The sequence below is a fragment of the Dasypus novemcinctus genome, chromosome 2, assembly GCF_030445035.2.
Source record: "Dasypus novemcinctus isolate mDasNov1 chromosome 2, mDasNov1.1.hap2, whole genome shotgun sequence".
NCBI classification, from domain to species: Eukaryota; Metazoa; Chordata; class Mammalia; order Cingulata; family Dasypodidae; genus Dasypus; species Dasypus novemcinctus.
Window position 1 is genome coordinate 91,265,038 of NC_080674.1, and position 19,364 is coordinate 91,284,401.

The 19,364-nt window shown below is 36.3% G+C and overlaps 1 protein-coding gene across 29 annotated transcripts in view; it reads right to left on the reverse strand.

The window, feature by feature from the left end:
* Positions 1-13,356, reverse strand: part of MEF2C (myocyte enhancer factor 2C) — a 150,089-nt gene extending 136,733 nt beyond the window's left edge. For 5 of the 29 annotated variants that reach the window (XM_058275971.2, XM_058275859.2, XM_058275929.2 and 2 more), the window contains exon 1: positions 8,803-9,193. The gene's annotated coding sequence lies outside the window, so the exon portion shown is untranslated. Of the gene's footprint in view, positions 1-8,802; positions 9,539-10,136; positions 10,552-13,259 lie in introns of those variants that run through there. The other 24 variants (XM_071208969.1, XM_071208934.1, XM_012529867.4 and 21 more) reach the window with 11 other exon arrangements.
* Positions 13,357-19,364: the final 6,008 nt, after the last annotated feature.

Here is a 19,364-nt window from a genome sequence, read left to right on the forward strand (position 1 = left end):
GCTATAAACAAATGAAACTTTACAATATGTCTAAAAATATTTTTTGAAGAGTGATGATTCAAATTATCCCATTATTTGAAAGAAATTCCAAGAAAAAGAAGTCTTGTGCCCTATATTAAATTACAGTTCAGTCTTAAAGGTTTAATCCAAATTGTTAAATATAAACTTAATTTTGCAAGAAATAAATGTCAAAAATCATTGACTCCTATTTTAATATATGCAGGGACAGAAAAAGTTTAACATGTTTTCCCCTTGCTAATGGGCCTTGAAAGTGTGCCATTGTAGGGCTCTTGATTGTATTTTTATAATGAGGTACCTTTTACATTTTAACATTTATGTTGTATTAGTTTTTAGACACTCTTTTTAGGAAACATTCACATCCACGGAAATTTAGTTGCTTTGATATTTAAACATAATTGAAGTTATCTATTTTATTTTAAAGGAAAAAATTAACTTACATTTAATTGTTGGTCTGATTTGATAAATTTTGAATAGGTAATTAATAACTGGTTTAGTGATTTAATACCTAAACTAACATTTATACACCTTCTGTATACTGTTAAATCTATAATTTAGTTTAAAAATAGAGTTGGAACAAACATTTATTATATAGTAGCAGTTTTTACTTAATGTTTCTATTTAATACCTTTCTAAAACAGAGGGCTAGTTTCAGAAATGTGTGCTGGCAATAATTTGACTACACCTCACACAAATGAGGATTCTGCTACTGATTGAAAGGAGCCGTGGCAGCCAGAAATTATTTTTTAATAGGATTTTTAAAAATCGCATTGGTAATGGCTGAAAATGTAACTGATAATTAAAGACTAGTTTTAATGATTTTTTACTTTATTTTTCAAGGGGAAGTACAAGTTTTAAGACTACATTTTCAAATGCAAGGACTATTAAGGCAGATATTAAAAGTGAATTTATTTTACATGGTAAAAAATGCATTACTTGCACTGTACCTTTCAAATGAGATGAATAACCAAATATGAAGACTAAAACCCATATTTTCTCTCTGTATGCTGTATTCAGACCCAATCATCATTGAAAGTGTGTTTACCCATTAAAATTACTGTAGCATCATATACTATGAAGGAACATCGCTATTTCCAGAGATAAATTTAAAAAAAAAAAATCCATCTCACTGTTAATTTGTCACAAAATGACCTAATATATCTGGAGTATAATGCACAGGCTTCATTGAAAAGAAACCATTATTTTTTTTTCTTCTGCAAAACAGAAAAATACAGGCATCTGATTGGGTCTGTGTGTGCTGGGGGGCGGGTGCTAGGTGGGGAAGAGGTCTTACTTTCTATCTCACACCTTTTGTTTTATGCATTCTCAACTGCTATATGGGAAAATAAAAGTAAACATTCTGAATCCACTTTGCAGTTAATGTCTTGGTGATTTAAGAGGTTGAATTTTCAAGTTAAAGAAGGGAAACATGCTTTTCCTTTCCCAAAGCTATTGCCCAGGAAGAAGGCCCTCTGCTCCTTAGCCTACACGGGGAAAAAAGGCCATTACTTAAGGCTGAAATCACTCGAGACAGAATAGGAGAAGTTTATGATGTGGCACTGTGTACTGTATCTGGTCTGTAGCCAGGAAGTTTTCTTTTTGTAGTTCTGCTGCCAGTACCTGCCCTGCATATTCAGAAATGAAAATGCATCAGAGCTTTACCTCAGAAACTGTGGATGTTACAAAGAATTAAAAGAGTTTATTTTTCTTTCTTTATTCTGAGAATAATTACTATTTTTTAAAAGAAAGAGCTGAAACTATAGTAACTGGATTTTTTTTTCCTTTTTAAACACCTCAAACCACCTTTCCACAAAGCCATTTAAGTTAAATGGTACATTTACAGACTCACCTACATGAAAGATGTAACTTAAAACATCTGCTTAGACACATACGTTCCATTCAGACATAAGGATCACGGCAACAATTTAAAAATATAGAGCCATTATATTCTTAAAATGCATGTTCTCTCTGTGTGTGTACATTCATTAAAGAGATCTTTGACTGCAATTAGGTAGTCGGTTCTATAAAGGCTTCCTTGTGTGACCATGATTTCTAAAAATAAAATGCTCCAGTAAATAATCACATCTTTAAAATTACCTTAAAAAATTCCAATCCCTCATGCTATATTAAGCAATAACACTAGCTTTCCATAATAAGCCTTGGTAGTACACCTTACACAGGATCAACAATTAATTAGAAGGTAAAAAATAAGTTCAATCTATTAAGTACTAGACTAATTTCCCTGTCTGTCCACACATATTTACATTAGTGAATTTATTTTCTAATTTTGCAATTAAATAACCAGATCATAGCCAAAGCTACCTATTTTCAGGGTTTTAGGAATGATGCATTCTCTTGCTATCATTCTAATTTGCTAAAAAATCACAGACATCTGAAAAAAGACAGGGGTAGTGTTTAGCTGTTATTTACTTTTTATCAAGGGATCATACCTACCGCTTTTAAAAAGCCAATATGCTAGAGATCCATAATATCTGAGAACAATTTATATGAATTCTTCGTGTGCATATCTTCTATGACAACAAGATACAAGAGGAAAACCAGACCATGCTCAGGATGGTATATGGAAAAAGCTGGTTCTCACTAGGAACTGCTTCAAAGATTAGTTCCTCTAGTCCTTAAAAACAAGTTTAAGGTACTTTATTTAAATCATTGCTTGAAGACTTGCACTGTCATTCTATATGAATCGCAACCACTTGCAACTATGAACAACACTGTTCCATTCATTTCAAGTTTACAACATTAAGAATTAATAAAGTCTCTATAACGTTTGCATTATTAAAGAGTAATGATTCCTGCAGAAATCTGCCTGTTACAGGTTTACAACTGTTTTTATTGCTTGTAATATCACCAAATCCCTTCATAATGTCCCCCGAAAGATTCTCTTTGTGTGCCCTTTGAACTTTGTTTACATTGGCTGTATTTTAAAAATAAATACAAAATTTAACTTGAGCAACAGAACAGCAATGTAAAACAAATGGATTATGGTGATGACAAATAAACGTTATTCATAATAACCCCTGAAACTAAAAGGATTTATATTACAGGCATTACATAATTTCCATGCTTATGACTTTTCCTTTGCAGTTAATGCTAAAATATTATCAAGGAAATGTGAGATAACAATACTATATTGGATAATCTTTTAATTATCTTATTTAATTATCTTATCTTTTAATTATCTTACAACGCTATTCTTTGTCATAGAATGGCCTTTATTTTTCTTGCATCGACTAAAAAAACTAACATAAAAACATCAATGATATCTACTTAATCTTAAAAGAAAAGGGTGGAGAATGGGTGTTTCTAGCTCCCTTTATTTTTATGTGCCTTAATATTGTTTGTAAAGTAGGATAGTTAATATTGAATTCTTGTTTTGAGCAAGACCAAAATTATTCTAGAGCACTTTATAGTTATTTTACACACGAATGTTAAATAATAATAAAATTACAAGACTTTCGGAGTTTTGTCAGCATTCGATGTGAGAAGTTATCAATGAGTTGCTTTAAAAAACCCGACAGTTTCCTTTGCTCACTAACTGCATTAGATCATTTCAAATTATTTTCTTTCTCATGCTGTTATTCACTTACATGGTGCATATTTCCTTTAACTCTCCAAGGGAAGAAATGTGGCTCTTGTGGGAAAGGTCCACCCCTTTCTACATGTTTGCTTCCTTGAGCGAAAGGAACACACCCCCTTGCATTCTTTGAAATGAGTCCAACATTCAAAGAATTGTAATAGCTCTGTATTATTGACAAAGTTAGAAAATCTTAAATTATAGTCAAATATTCTTAATAGGCTGTGTATTTTGATTCACAAATAAATGATGGATACGTGGTAAATAGAAACAAATTATGTTCAATCTAGAGTCTACATTTGGACTCACGGAACACTTTTAAATACCAGTGGAAGAAATTGGTGAATGTTATCATGCATGTGCATGTTGTATGACAACCCATAAAGAGGCCCATAAATGTGACAGTTGTTTTATTTTAACATGTTCTTTGAATTTAAGACCCTTAACGGGGATGCATCTCCCTTTCCTAACTATTTTAAGGAAAAAACATTCAGAAATTAAAGTATTATTTTCATTAAATAGAAGCAGAAAATTGAAATCACAGAAGTACAAGGATATTGCAAGTCCCCTTTCAACATCCTGATAAAAGTAAAGTTGGTATACATGCTATAAAGTTGGAATCCACTAATTTCTACCTTATTAAGGTACCACGCTAATCATGAGAAATTATATTCTAACAAGTCTCCCTTGCATTATTCAAAACAATATACTCTCAGGCAAAGGTTTTTTGTTTGTTTGTTTTTTGTTTTTGTTTTTGTTTATTTTCAAATTAAATAAAGTGATATATTCCGTATTTGTGGGTATTGTGCATTTACCTTTGCTCGTATTTTTTCTAAACTTTCTTTTTCTTTATTCAACTTTTATAAAGAAATTTGCAAGTGTAAAGGCATAAAGTAGTCAAAAATATATCTCTTTTTAGTATTTAAATGAAATGGTTAGTTCCTTTTCGTTCATAGGCATTGGAGGATGAACTCAGCTATATAGTTTCCAGGCCTACAAAATGGAAGCTCTGCTAGTCTGCCTATGTTTTTCACTTGGAGTAAAAGTGAATACAAACAGTGAATATTTAAACTGGAACCAAAGATAATATACTTATTAAAACTTAGCAAGATGGATATTGTTATGGTCAAATAAAACCCATAAGTGCGTGCTACAGTTTCACTCAGATGAAACATCTCGTTCACTGAAATTTCCTATCTTATGCTAACAATGCACAGAAAATTAAACGCATAAATATTAATTTTATGTATTATAGAAGATGTAGGCAATGAAAATGCAATGTTTACATTTATGGGTGACTCATTAGTGTTTTATTGTGCAAAACACTAGGAGGCATCAGTTGGGTAAAAAAGGACTTCAATTTTAGAAAAAGCAAGAAATTACTGCAGAGTTGGGTATATAACAAGTTGGAGTTCTCAAAATGTTATTATGTAAACCCAAAATTTATTTTCTGAGATAAACTGTCAAAACATCATATTCTGTTGTAAAGGATGATCTTTTAATCCCATCTTTCAAATGTATACAGTTTGACCAATAAATACCTATCAAGACATATTTCAGGTGTGTGGATTCATAGCTGTGTTAATTACGCATTTTATGAAGAATCTATTTGGTAACAGAATAACACGATGGATACTGACTATTATGCATTTTCTGTTCAATTACTCGATATCATGAGTATATGTTTCATTTCTGGCAAATTCTGTTTTATTGCTTTCTACAACGCCTCTGAAAATGTCTAATGCATTTTCAGAGTCTTATAATAACTCTTATAAGAGTCTTATAATACCTGCTTCATGTAAGCATCCAAAACTTGATGTATGTAAGATGGAACTTAAAATTTAAAGAACAAAGTCACACATAAAAAGGATGTTTTTTCTCTCACTTCACGAGTGAAAGCCTGTCATGTGAAAACTGAGTTTTCTACTGTTTGAACGGATCTTCGAAATGATAAAGCAACAAGGTTGAGGTATACTTATCAAGCAATCATTTGAAACTGAAGTGTCTTGCCTTTCCTCAGCATTTAGCTTTTATCTTTGACCTATGAAAAATAACATGTGAACTGCCTAATCTACCTTCTGTAAGGTGCATTGCCTTTGTGGTCGCTTCTGGTTTTGTGAATCGCCTCTGTAATCTGGTCTGATTTCTTAAAGGTGACAGATCTTGGTGAACAGTCATGCTTTGCTGCGTGTGGGGCAGGCCACGCGCCCCTGAGATTAAGGTACATTGCTGAGGCCGGAGATCTAATCACTTTTCCCTCCACATGCAGCACACTGATTCAACGTCAGTGATTCAATCCTTTCATGGCCATGCAATTGCTATATTTGTAAAGTGAAGTATGTGTTTTATATGTTTTAGATATTAACTGGCATGGTACCTTCTCACATGTGCTTTTGGGAAAAAAAAGTACATCTTTATTAATAACCTCTTTAAAGTTCATTCTGCAAACCTTAAACGTCTTCCATGTTGCTCTGAATCGTGTCCCTAAACCCAGTGTCCTCTGTTTAATAACTCTTTCTTTGTTGTTATGTAGCTCAAGTATTGCTGCACAGATATTTCCCCATTTTTGTCACTTTCTGAGATTTCATAGACTCAAAATATACCACACACAGAGTTGGGAAATAAAACCTCAAAATATACTATAATAAACAGAAGAAAGTTAAAAAAAATAATGATAATACATGTTAAGGAGTTACTTAGCTTAGTTGTTTATAAAATAAATTTAAATATAATAAGTTATTTATTGGAAATATATGGTTGTGACACTGTTCAATTTATTGACTCAGTAAAGTAAAGCTCAAGGAGGAAATTCATAGAAATTTGAAAAGTGTAAAACATGACAGTTTTTCAAGATTAAATTTTGAATCATTAGCTAGCCCTTCTTCCTATTGAAATGAGCCATTTCCCCAAATCTTGCAAAATGAACATGTTTACAAAGAAGAAAAGAGGCAAGGTACAATAACTCCTGTTATTGAAGTTTCATGTAGCAAATTAATGTTGATGTGTTTCTTTTCTGAAAAGGTAATATCTGTGATTGCATACTTTAAAAATATGAACAACTCAGGAAAGATGGAAAATTGAACTTTTCTTATAAAAGGCTCATTTGTTATTTAAACCTAAGAAACAAATTAATATATCATAAAAGTTACATCTCTAATACTACCTTTTAATATATTTCACATACACAGCTAACAAGGATATAGAAAGCATAATCAATGAACAAAGTAAAATACTGTGTTTACTAAGAAGTCTGGAAAATATGCCACAAGTATTACAAAGCTGTGTGAATTACAGTAGGAAAAAATAGTGGATTTTTACAAAGTTTGGTAAGACTTGAAGTAAAGATTACTGCTAACTATTGTCTCCTTAAATCGAGCAGATAACATATCTTAAACAGGCATTATGTTTAGTGTGTTCTGAGGAAAATTTTAGAACTGAGTTAGTAGTCTAATTTATAGCTAAATGTACTTTTCTACAAATAGAACAAGATATTTGAGTTAAGAGATCTTTCCCCCTTGATATAGGATGCTACATAGGGACATCTCATTTTACCTGTCAAGTTCTGAATCCACTCCCTTTGGAACTACTTTTAAATAAATAAATAATTTCATGCATATCCTGGAGGACAAGAACATAGTTTATTAGCTGTACTATCTTTAAGGAAAATTGATGGGGAAAGAAATACATCGCTTGTGCCATATTGATTGTACATATTGGGCAGTTTCCAAAAATTAGCCAAAACTTACATTATTTCAAAAGTTTAATAAAATGTTTCAGTTTCAAACTGGAGATTGGTGATTTATTTAAAGCTAAAATTAGTAAGCAATATAGAGGTTAAATGGGGTTCACAGGTGGTCACATTTCCATGTCCTACCAAGTCCCTAGGGGTTTGGAGTTATTATACTCCACATAAACATCTTTACTCTGCAACCACAATTCCATAGCAAGGTGCCAAGTGAAAAGGAGGCTGGTCACTTTTTTTTTTTTTTTGATAGGTCTAATGAGGTGGCCGGAGTTTCCTTCATAGCACTTAAAAAATACATTAAGTCACAAAACATTTCATAAGACATTTACTATTAGAGTTAGCATCAGATTCACTATAGTAAAATGTACTTTGTGTCAAAGCAATTCTGCACTGAAGACCGGTTAAAAAACTGGCAGAGAGCCTGATTCTACTTATTATACTGTCAGCATTTACATATAAAGGTATTTTATACAAAAGCACAGAATCCTAAAATGTGAAGAAAAAAAAGCTTTTCCCAAAGAATGGCAATTACTGAACCCAAACTGCCAGAAATAATTCAGATATAAAATTCCCTTTAAGACTCACTAGCCATATTCTGAGGAGAAAATATTAGCATTATGTTTAAATACTTGGATAATACTTAATAATACAACAAACAATATGCCAGTGTCTATATATGCTTCCCTTGTGCCAAACTTTATCACTGAGTTTGGTAACTTTCCTTCAAAGTCCAAACAGAAGGTAATTTAGGTGATTTAATCTTGTTTGTTTTTAAACTGCTATGTATTTTTGGTCTAAACAAAAATGCATATGCTAAAATCCCAATGTGAATTCTGAAATGTCTACACTACCCTCAACCAGCATATTACTTTTTACCCATGTCAATTAAGAAGCCCTCTACCAAGCCAATACTTTGGCGAGAGAAGGAGATGCACAAAGATACATACTCTGACAGACTAACATGCTTTATATCTCAAACTAATTCCAAGAATTAGTGGCTCAGGAGCATAACCAGGGGCAAATCTGATTCTCTGGAGGGACTCAAGAGAGCATCTTTTCACACTGAACTGCTAAATCTTAAGGCATATACTTCAAGGTCACAGAACCTTCTGTGAAATATTAAAATCCACCAGGCTCCACAAGGTCCACCATATCAAACATACTAATGACGTGAACTAACTTCATGAAACTTTAAATACATTGGTGTGACAGGAACAAGTCAGGAGTGATTTCAATAGCTGATGGCAAACGGATACGACTATCTAAAAGTTACTTTTAGCTACAGACAAGAAAATCAAGGAATCTAACGAAAAGAATGCACAACAAGCCTCAATTTCAGCCTTCAAAAAGGCACAGAGCTAGACCCAGTGAATATACTGATGCAGATTTCTGAGACAATAACCAGGCTCTTACTATCTCCTCGAAAAATTTCAGAGGTACTTACATGTAGGAAGACCCGATCAGATTAGTCCTTGGGATATTTTCCTTTCTTAAAAAAGAGAGAGAGAGAGAGAGAAATAACAACAATAATCTTTACTTCCTCCAGCCTTGAAGTGCTTCTCCACCTGATTCAAACATGCAGCCACGGCGACCCACACAGAACCTTCAAAGTCAATCCAATAGCAGCCCGAAGATGTCTGGGTGTACGCGTGTGCTCAAGTGTCTGTGACTGCGAGGAGAGCGAGCAGAGAGCTGGAGACGATGCGTGCGTGTGTGCGCGCACGGTGGGAGCGCGCGGGCGTGGAGGGTGGGGGGGAGGCGCGGGGCCGCGCATTAGCGCGCGCCAAGGCCGCTTGGAGGAAGAGGAGGAGGGGAGGAGGAGGAGAAAGTGGCTCACAGCGGACAGCCGGATTAAAAGTAACCAGACTCGTCCAGAAAACTGCATCCAGGAAGGAAGTGACAGAAGACGAATGGGAAAAGGAGAGCAGCTCACAGCCTTTGAGACATCGTGCAAAAAAGACGAGGGGGAGGGAGTGGTGGAAGGATACTGCAAGGGGAGGATGGGGGGCAGAAAAACGAAGCGCGCAGCATTGAGGTTTTAAACAGCACGTCCGATGAAGTGCCTTTTTCCTTCTTTTATTTCGTTTATTTTATTTTACCCTCGCCTTTGCCTCGCGCAGCCTTTTCCTCCCTGTCTCTCTCTCTCCCCCACAATCCCAAACCGTTTACTCTGTACTCTCGAGCTGGAGAAATCATCAGTTTCACTCTTGCAAAAGGGGGGCGGGACTAGACCTCGGAGCATTTTAATAAAACAAACATACAACAGCTCCCTCCTCACCCCTCCAGTCTCAACTAGATTGATAAATTACTCCACTACACTACTTTAATTATGTATATGGTATGCAGAATAAATCACTGAACATCAGTACCTCAATCAAGCACTTTTAAATGATAATTGCTTCTTGGTGAATCAATCTTTCCATTCCTGACATTTTGCTAATTTTAGTTTTACGGTGGGGTAATGGCACATGCCATACGCAAACCTAATGACAATTCTTTATCGCACGAAATGAAGACAACACCGTGAACGGCGCCTCCCTGCTTCTCCGCCGGCGCTGATGCCGAAGACGCTCGGAGAGAACCGAGTCTCCCGCTGCCGTGCGCCCCACACCCCAGGGACGCTGCGAGCCCGCCAGGCGCAAAGTCCTTCCAAAGTCGGGATCTTCCCTCTGACCAATAGGAGCGCGACCCTAATTGTTATTCTGGTGGCTTTTCTCCCCTTTGGAGACGCTTTAACCACTTCATTCCACCACCGGTCCGTGCGCTCCTCTTACTCACGCGTAAAAGCCTCTGTTCAAGATGCCTCCAGCTCTTGATTCCAGTGCGCTTTTCCTGCACGCACAGAATCCGCGGTTTTCGGCCCTGAGAGTAGTAGGGCTAGGAAGGCGAGCCGAAATGCTTCTCGAGTGTTAGTAATGCACAGAATAATAAAAGAATCACCAGTATTTGAACTCTCGGATTCATTATGGGGCCATGAACTTTCTAATCAGTTTGGAAATATTTACGAGGCGGCAGCTTCTCGGAGATCCCCCACCTCTCTGCGTTCTATCTCTTCCACACCTTACTGGACTTTATCCAGGTCCTCAACACGTAAACCAAACCAACTTTACAAATGCATTAGGCTTCCCTATCCGATAGCTGAAGACTTCACTTATCCTGAAGAGTTTCAGCTGCACAGGAAGACATAGTAACTGATAAGGAAGAATACTTAGTTTAAGGTTTTAGCATAGTAAGTACTTTCCCTTAAGAAAAAAAAAATTAGGTTAGTATCTAATATTTAGGGAAGGATAATAGGGATTGGGCTTTCCCCTCCCTAGCCAATTACACCACGCCCAATAAAATATATCAAAGCCAAAGATAAAATATATCAACTAGAACTCCAATCATGAAAAGATAGGATTGTATACGCGAAAGTGAATTTTTGAATATTGTGAAAAGAAGGGAAAATCCATAGAAGAAATAAGAACATTGGATATACAAGAGTAGACAATAGGAGTATACTAAAGTATCTAGCTAATTAAATGTATTTCCTTACTGAAAAAAAAGCCTTTCAGCACTATGTATTTAACACAATGACTAGTTGCATTTCCTGTTAAATTCTGCAGTATGCCTCCACATTACTATTTTAATGCACGAGGACAGTGTGGTTCAAAAAACTTCCTTTCATTTTAGGGACTACTTTATGTGAATAACTTCTCTCAGAAGAGTGGGCTCAAAATTAGGCACCATCCCCAATGCTTCACTTTAAGGGGAAGGCTGATTTTAGAGGCCAGTACAACAGGCTTCAGGCTTCTGGCTTATGGACAGCACAGTTAAGATGAATCCCCTTGCTTTTATTATAGGAAAACATGGCAAATTGTCACAAAGCAAAAATCATCAGAAATAGTACTACTTCTTGCAGAGTGGTATTTACAATAATTTTTTTGCCTTGTTTTTTTTTTTTTCTTTTCCATCTGGTGAGTTTACTACAACAATGAACTCATTTTAGTAACATGGCTGAGATTACCTGTATCAGGTTTTCACTCAAGGTATAAGGTCTAAAAAAATCCAGATATAAAGACACACAGATAATTTTGAATTCTAGGATCTTGTCTATCTATGGGGGAATAAACGGCATCAATTTAAATTTTTTCAAGATTCACAAAGGCCCTGACAAACCAAACTATTTTCAGGGCCATCTGAATTTATTGCTATAATGCCTGAAATTAATGTCATGAATTGGAATAGCCTTTTTTACATGGACAAAAAGACAGTCAATACATGACTCTCAACATGCTATTTTTTGATGGATTATCCAGGGTCTTTCTATTTGCCACCATGCACTTCAGTTTTAAAATTTTTCCCCTTCAAACAGAAACTATTTTCTGTTACCTTTTAACATAATTTAAGAATTTTGTAATAATAAACCCATAATTATCAATGATAGTGCAAACACGCAAAAGCATCTATAACCCCAAACTGGATAATTCTAAAAAAATTTGGATCTGTAATTGTATCACAGTTGGCTTTAAAAATAGAAGATTTCCCGCCTCAGCACATTTAGCATCTTAATTATGTGTGACCTCAGTTAATATTAACATTAGTTTCCTTCCCATGAGCCTTTATAGTTGAAGCAGAACAGAAGAGGTTGCTCAGAAATATACAATGGGAAGTTACCTGAGATTTAAAGGTATTCATGAATAATCCAACCCAGTGGTTGTTCCAGAGTGTGCTTTGTATTCTTTTTAAAAATATTTCTGAGACTTATTCTTTACTAAAGTGACCTGATCCTTGCTATCTAATGGGACTTGGCTAGGATCAGAATTTTTCCCATGCTTGGTATTAGGAGAACCTGAATTATCGATCTAGTTCAAGATCTGTGCCTAACTAATGGGTGTGTCCTTTCTGGGCTTCAGTTTGCTTAGGTACAAAATGAATTCTTTGACGTCTTCTAGTTCTATGATTGGAAAATAAAAAATTCTTACACCCTTTAAACCAAATGAAAACTAGTGGTCTTTCTAGTTAAATAAAATGTGACACTTCCTTTAAGAGAAAATGATGTCTGAGATTTTTTTCAATCACCAAATATTTCCTTCATTTAATACTTAGCATAAGTACTTTTATTATAAATATAAGTATACACTCACTTGTTTTTTCCCTCAAAAGAATTACATTTAGCAATACATTTAATTAAAGTGCCACAGAAGTTAACAGACCATGGTCCTCAGGATTTTAACTCTAGGGAAAGCTAATTTTCAATTTCTGTTCAGAGTCGCATACCATCTTACTCCACCCTCCTCTCTTCACCACCACCTCCCCGCATTAAAGCAGCAGTCTACTAAAGCCCTGTTCACTGGGTCTGCCTGCTTTTAAGCTTGGCCCACGCTGGGTGTAGCTCTTGAAGTGAGCTTTAAAAAATTATTTTAAAGTGAGCTAGGGCGGTTGCCACAGCAACCCACCCTGAGATGAAGAAAGGCTATAGATTAATCTACCCCTCAAGATTATTCAACTGCATAGTATTTGTTCTTCATCTATAATACTTTCAACACATACATGATAATTGAACATGGAAGTTCAGAAAAATCTCAAAAGTAGCAAGATACAAATTCTAATAGAATTGAACATATTTTACATATATATTTTTTGTTGTTACAGTATGGTTGATCTACATAACTTCCCATGAAATGGACTAATTGTAAAATACACTTGCAAAGGTAGGCCCTGAAAGATGACATGAGCTTTAAGCAAAATGATATGGAATTGGTAAAATGCAATAATAGAAGGCATATAATAGTCACACAACTTTACCACTTTTACACATGTCTACACTATAGCTATAAATATCTAATGACAAAGAGTTTGGCAGTTATACTTTTATGAATTAACTTTGTGGTAGACGATAAAATAATGTTAAGCACTCACCACATACACTTCTTTACTACCACAGTCATTTGCCTTCCATTCTTTACTTCATCTCTTCATAGAAGTTACTTCACAGTTTGCAGCTCTTTTTTGGCACCTTAAAATGTGTGAAAACAAAAAGGCATATAAAGGTATATAGTTGTTTTATTTTTTTTAAAGAATGCTGATACTAAACTACATTTGAATAGGTTTATTTCTAAAATGTCTGATCTGAAATAACATTAACGTTAATTCTGATTTTAAACCAAACCAATGTGTGTATATAAAATATTTAAAATGATCATTAATTGTGATCATATGTAAAACCTTCAATATAGTGTGAAATATGGGAATTTCAAAAATTCAGTAGGTATAGCATTAGTAGCCTTTGCAGAATATACACCATATGGACTGTCTGTGATTGAAAAATCTGCAATATATAAAAGATTTATTATTCCAAAACAAGGTTTAATCATATCCTTTTCCTGTATCTAAAGATCATATATTTATCTTTATATCTATACCTTTCATTTTATATCTGATGAAGAAAAAAGCAAAATGCATCATATCCCAAGCTAACAAAATTTGTCAAATTAGGAAACATTTTACATGCAACCGAAGTTGCTGAAAGAGCTTTAGTCTGTTTGTTGCCTAAAGGCCAATTTTAATACTTTGGGATTAGTATGTGGATTCAGTGCTGTTTATGAATTCTGTTACCAATAATGGCCTTTATCCTTTTAACTAGTGTTTAACTGGACTGAGCACAGACAAATACTTCTATGTTCTAATCTCTGTTTGAGACTAATTTTCCATGACTTTGAGCCCACAGTCCCTTGGCTTCAGCCTGGGACTAGTCCCAGAAAGAACCAACCTTGAGATGTACCAGACCATGATGATAGTCAATACCCATTTTCTCATTTGTATTAGCAGGAGAACTTTTCATAGTGAAAGGTCATTAAGATTCATAAAGCCTCTATATTTGGGTTGACAACCTTAAGATTTATTTTTATCTTTTAAGTTGTTTCGGTGCCAAGGAGGAAGAAGGTTTGGCCAATTTTATCTAGGGGCATTAGTTGCGTTTAATCTTTTGGACTCAGGTCCACAGTGGGTTAATCTAAAGTTGATGACTGGTAGCCACTACCAGGTAACCTGACCTGGTGAATTGTCCTTCTCCCAGCACTGCTTGGTTTTACAGTCTACCAAATGGAAATCGTAATACACGTCCCCAGGGCCTTTTCACCTTATAGAAATGCAATCTTCATGAAATAATGTCTGAAAGATATGTTAAGGCTTTTAAAAATGCCACTGCAAATGATGATACATTTCTTCCTTTTCCGTATCATTATGCCCAAATAAGGCTTGATCAGTAATTTGCTTGCGAGAGTGTGGCTGATTATTAAAGTATCCATATGCATAGCCAAGTTTAATGGATCCTTATTACTTATAAAATTGTTAAATGTTCATTAGAACATTGATACTGTCCAGTTCCTTGAAATATCACACAACACTTAAAGGAATGGATTTTCATATCTCCCCTTTTAACCGTTTTTTCTAGATTCCTCCTATGAGGGTGCCCTTTAATTTTTAAAGATTTTTACCCAGCGTAGATGTAGGGTGAGGGTTAGAAATCTCGTACTGCGTTATGGTGCCCACTCCTTTGTCTGGGAAGCAAAGGATTGGGATTTAGTCTGTAAGGCGTTAAAGACCCAGACTAGGGACGCCTCTGGTTTCAGCAGCTCAACTCCGCTGAGTTATTGATTGCAGACAGCTACGATCCCTCTGGATGATTAGTGTGGAAAGAGAATCCGAGCGGGCTGGGCGTTCGGCGGCGGCGCAACAGCCACACACCGCCCAATTATTGTCGGTCCTCTCCAACACTGCTTTCGCCACCTATATACTCCTTTCTCTGCTGGTCTCCACCTCCCTCCACCCACTTTTCGCTGGGCGGATGGAGCGGAGCAGGCTGGGCCTCCTCCCCGGAGTGTTTCTAGAGCTCGCAGGCAGCGAGTGGGGGGTGAGTGCGCCACGTGCGTGCTCCACTGGCGAGAAGACGGGCTCGCGGCCCTGCCAGGGGCCTGCTGGGCCCGGGTGCTCTCAGGGGCCGGCGGGGCAGCCAGAGCGCGGGGGTGGGAGTGGGGGGACTGGGGACTGGAGAGTTGTGTCTAGAGGACGGATGTCTTGGCCTGGGGGAAAGCCGCTGGTGGCTTGTTTGTGGAGAGGCTGCGTGATGGGCTCTGCGGAACGGAGGAGGGCGCAGCGGCGGTGGGTGGGCTTTGGGAGTGGGCGGTGTCGGGGAACTTGCCCTTCTGTTCCGGTTTGGGGATCCTAGGAACATTTTTCCTAGGTTGGCGAGGGAAAGACTACCACAACGAGCCGGTGATGAGCTCCGAGCGACCCACCTAGGCATTAGGGGCAAGTGAAAAGACCCACCCACGCAAAGAGCACCGAGCGGCCCGCTTCCCGCGGCGCAGGCTGCCAGAAGTTCTCCGAGTATTTTTGCAAGGAGGGGAGAGCTGGAATGGCTAGGGCAGGTCCGGCCGCCGCTGTGCCAGTCCCGTGCAAGCAAGCCTTGGTCGATCATCTTACAGATCAATGGGAAGGAACGAGGTCGGAACTGGATTTTATAGTCCACGTTCTCAGAGTCTAGGATTCTTGACAAACCAAAAGTCAGCCGCCGGCTTTAGCTGTTAAACTGCCACGGTGGGTGTGTGTGAGCCTTAGCGAGGGGAGAACGAGAGGTGGGATAAGAGGCATAAAACACAAACGCTTCCATTCTCTTTCCATCCCCCTTTATATGTTAGGTCATGGGAACACGTGTGATCCCCTGCAAAAATGGATCACAAAATAAAAGACGCTTGTGCAATCAAGCATGGTGGAAAGATTAGTGCTCCAAAAGGTACTGTAGACTACTCAACTGCATAAATCAAGGGTGTAAAAATGTTTATGTCAGGTTCTTATGTTCTTGGAGCCATAAGCTGCTACCAATTATGGTAGCCGCTAGCCGCATGGGGCAATTTAAATGACTTTAAATAAAATTAAAAATTCCTCAGTCACACCAGTCACATTTCAAGTGCACCATAGCCACATTTCACCGGTGGCTACCTTATTGGGCAGGAAATGTAGAATGTTTCCACCATTGCAAAGCGTTTTGTTGGAGAGTGCTTCTAAAGAGTTTTTAATGAAAGCTGGTAAAACTAAATAGGTAAAAGGACTAAACTGATTTCTGGTTGATTTCAGCCAAAGTTTAGAATATTCTCGGTGGTTCCATTATTTGGCATTAGTGTAAGAAGTTTTAAAAGTGAAGAGTTTCAACATCTTCATGCTGAAAGAGATGGTGGGGAACACCTACTTTTTTTTTTTACAGGAAGGCAAGTCAGGCCCAGAGAAGTTAAGTGATGAACCTCTGATTAAGCCATAAATTTGGAGAGAGGGTACCGTTCTCCTGACAGGGTCCAGTACATTTTGTGCCAGACCAGGGAATTTTGCATTGGGTTGGCTTGGGTTGGTTAACTTTAATGAAAGGTGATCTGACAGATTTTAGGCAGGAATACTCTTCAACAAGAGAAAATACTTCTTTCTAAGCAATCCTCCAGGAAGAAATTTCAATTAATAAAGCTTAAGGTGCATAGGGAGTAATAGTCTCCAAAACTAAAAATGTATTATTGATAGTGTCATTAAAGATGATTCCTTTTCTAAGAACCTTGTTACAGTATAAGCCTGTGCTTATACTCAGAAAATTCTGGAGACATGGGATTATCCTTTTAAAATAAAACCTAAAAGTTCTCTTAGGGCTTGGTGAAGGAGGGGGGCTGGTTTACATAAGATTCTTTTTAGTCAAGTATAATGTTCCTCAGATTCAATAAAGATATTATCAGATATATTGATTATATATTAGACTGTTAAAATAGGTTGGAATTTGATCAGAAATGTTAATAACATGAACAAATTTAATTATAAATCACAGAAACATATATAAGGCAAAAGAAAACTTACTAAAGAGTTAGACAAGGGTTAAGCTTATGTACAAATATCTTTTCATAGGTATATGTTATATTTTTGCCACAGATGTATTTATTCCTTTTATTTCTTATTTTTAATTGGAGGTGGAATACTGATATTAATTCTGCCATTTATGATAATTTTCTTTTAACTTAATCCTCAATGAAGGACCACTAAGCATCCAGATAAGTGTACTCAGAAATGTTGCGTAATTTTAAAACAATAATAAATTGTTTGTTAAGGCTTGGACTTCCGAACTGATCCATATTTGGACTATGGTCTTTATTTCTCTTAATTTACCAATTGTATGTGATTCAAGCTAGAGAGGCTTCTCCTCCATTCTCTCCTCAATCTAATAATCCATGAGGAAATGGTTCAGTTTTTCTGGTGCTTGCAGATGTGCTAGAAGGTCTCAACCTCTCCATGGCTGACTACTGATTAGACTACACCATTAATTTCCATAGACCCACAGTGGGGCTGTTGCAGCAGAAAGAAATGAAGGTCTTTAGAGAGATGGAAATTAGTTCAGGATGAAAACTGTTGCTGAGTTTTTACCTTAGAAGAGGTAGAAATCTCTTCAGTCCTAAAATTTAATGACTTAGTGAGTAAAGGTTGTATTAATTCCCTTTCACAGGTTTTGTCCATGTAGAATAGATAATTTCAGCCCTCCTTTGCCTTTTTTTTTTTTTTTTTTTAATTGAGGGCCACTTCCTTATGCTTGTTAGCTTTTTTTGGCTGTTGAAAAGGCACTGGAAACTCCAAGCTCATCCCCTTTTTACCCTGGTTGACCTTTGAAATGCTGTTGTCGGCCAAGAAGATATTGATATCTTCAGTCTCCTGCTAGCTTGAATTCCTTAAGGGCAGAGCCTGCTCAGATTATCTCCTGATGTCATTCCAAATGTCTGTTGGCCATCTATGGCAACTTGACTGGGCAAAGAACTGCAGGGAAGGGGGAGCCCATGGCATGCCTAATGGAGCATTCTGTTCAGGAGAGACCAAGAAGTAGTTCCCTGCTGGATTCCTAATGAACATTACAGCTTTGTTGAGGAGGTTGTTTATCACTTCTCAAAAAACAGAAGCCATGACATTTTGCATGTTTGGTTTTAATAAAGTCCCATTTGGGATGTTTGTGATTACTATTGATTTTATAGTAGGTGTAAGGATATATTACAGGCGGAAAAATGGACTCTGAGAAAGTTAATTTTTAAAATCTTGGATTCATAATAAATCTTATTAAAAACACCAAGACAGAAGGGATCCAGAAAGGGGAGTTGAATCTACCACACTGAAAAACTGTTTCCACTGTCTTTGTAGGTAATTTTCCAAATGACTGTATTCTACTTAACTAAGAGCATACAAAATTCTTTCTTATATAATTTATAACCAAAAATAATATAAAACTTTATTTTTTTCAAGAAGTCAAGATCATGTATAGATGTATATGCTTCTAATACACCTAGTTTTATACAGATTTTAAAACAGGAAGATACATAATTATATCCATATTCTAATATGCCAGGGGAATGCATTTTCATTGTTTGGGATGAAGTCTCACAAACTTATTTTGGAATATAGTGAGAATTAAAAGTGAAATGCAATAAACCTTTTAAATTTAAGTAAGTGATTAAAATCAGGTTATTTCACCAGAGTATGCTAGTCAAAGACCCAAACCAGAGTGGCCTAATTTCTTGAATTTTCAAACTAAATTTTTAATGTAAATCTTTTCCACATTAATAAATTTGATATTATTTGTTATATTTGGAGTATATGTGCATAAACGATACTATCTTATTAGAAATGTAAGTTGAAATAAGTTCTGAATGCTTAATACTGAAGGGCCACTTACTTTTTGTAAGACTCTAACTTAACTGCTTTATAAACCTTATTTCTTTTTATCCAAACAACCACCTTTGAAATAGGTAATTTGTCTACTATTATCTCCACTTTACAGATTTTAAAAACTAAAGCTTAGAGAGGTTGATGTAATCTGGCCAGGATAATAATGCCAGACTTAGGATATGTAAACCAGGTTTAATTCCAGACACCTTTCACCATGATGTTCTATTGCTTTCTTGTGCTCATAACTTTTGTTCACTTACAGGAATGATGACAGCAGGATTTGGTAAT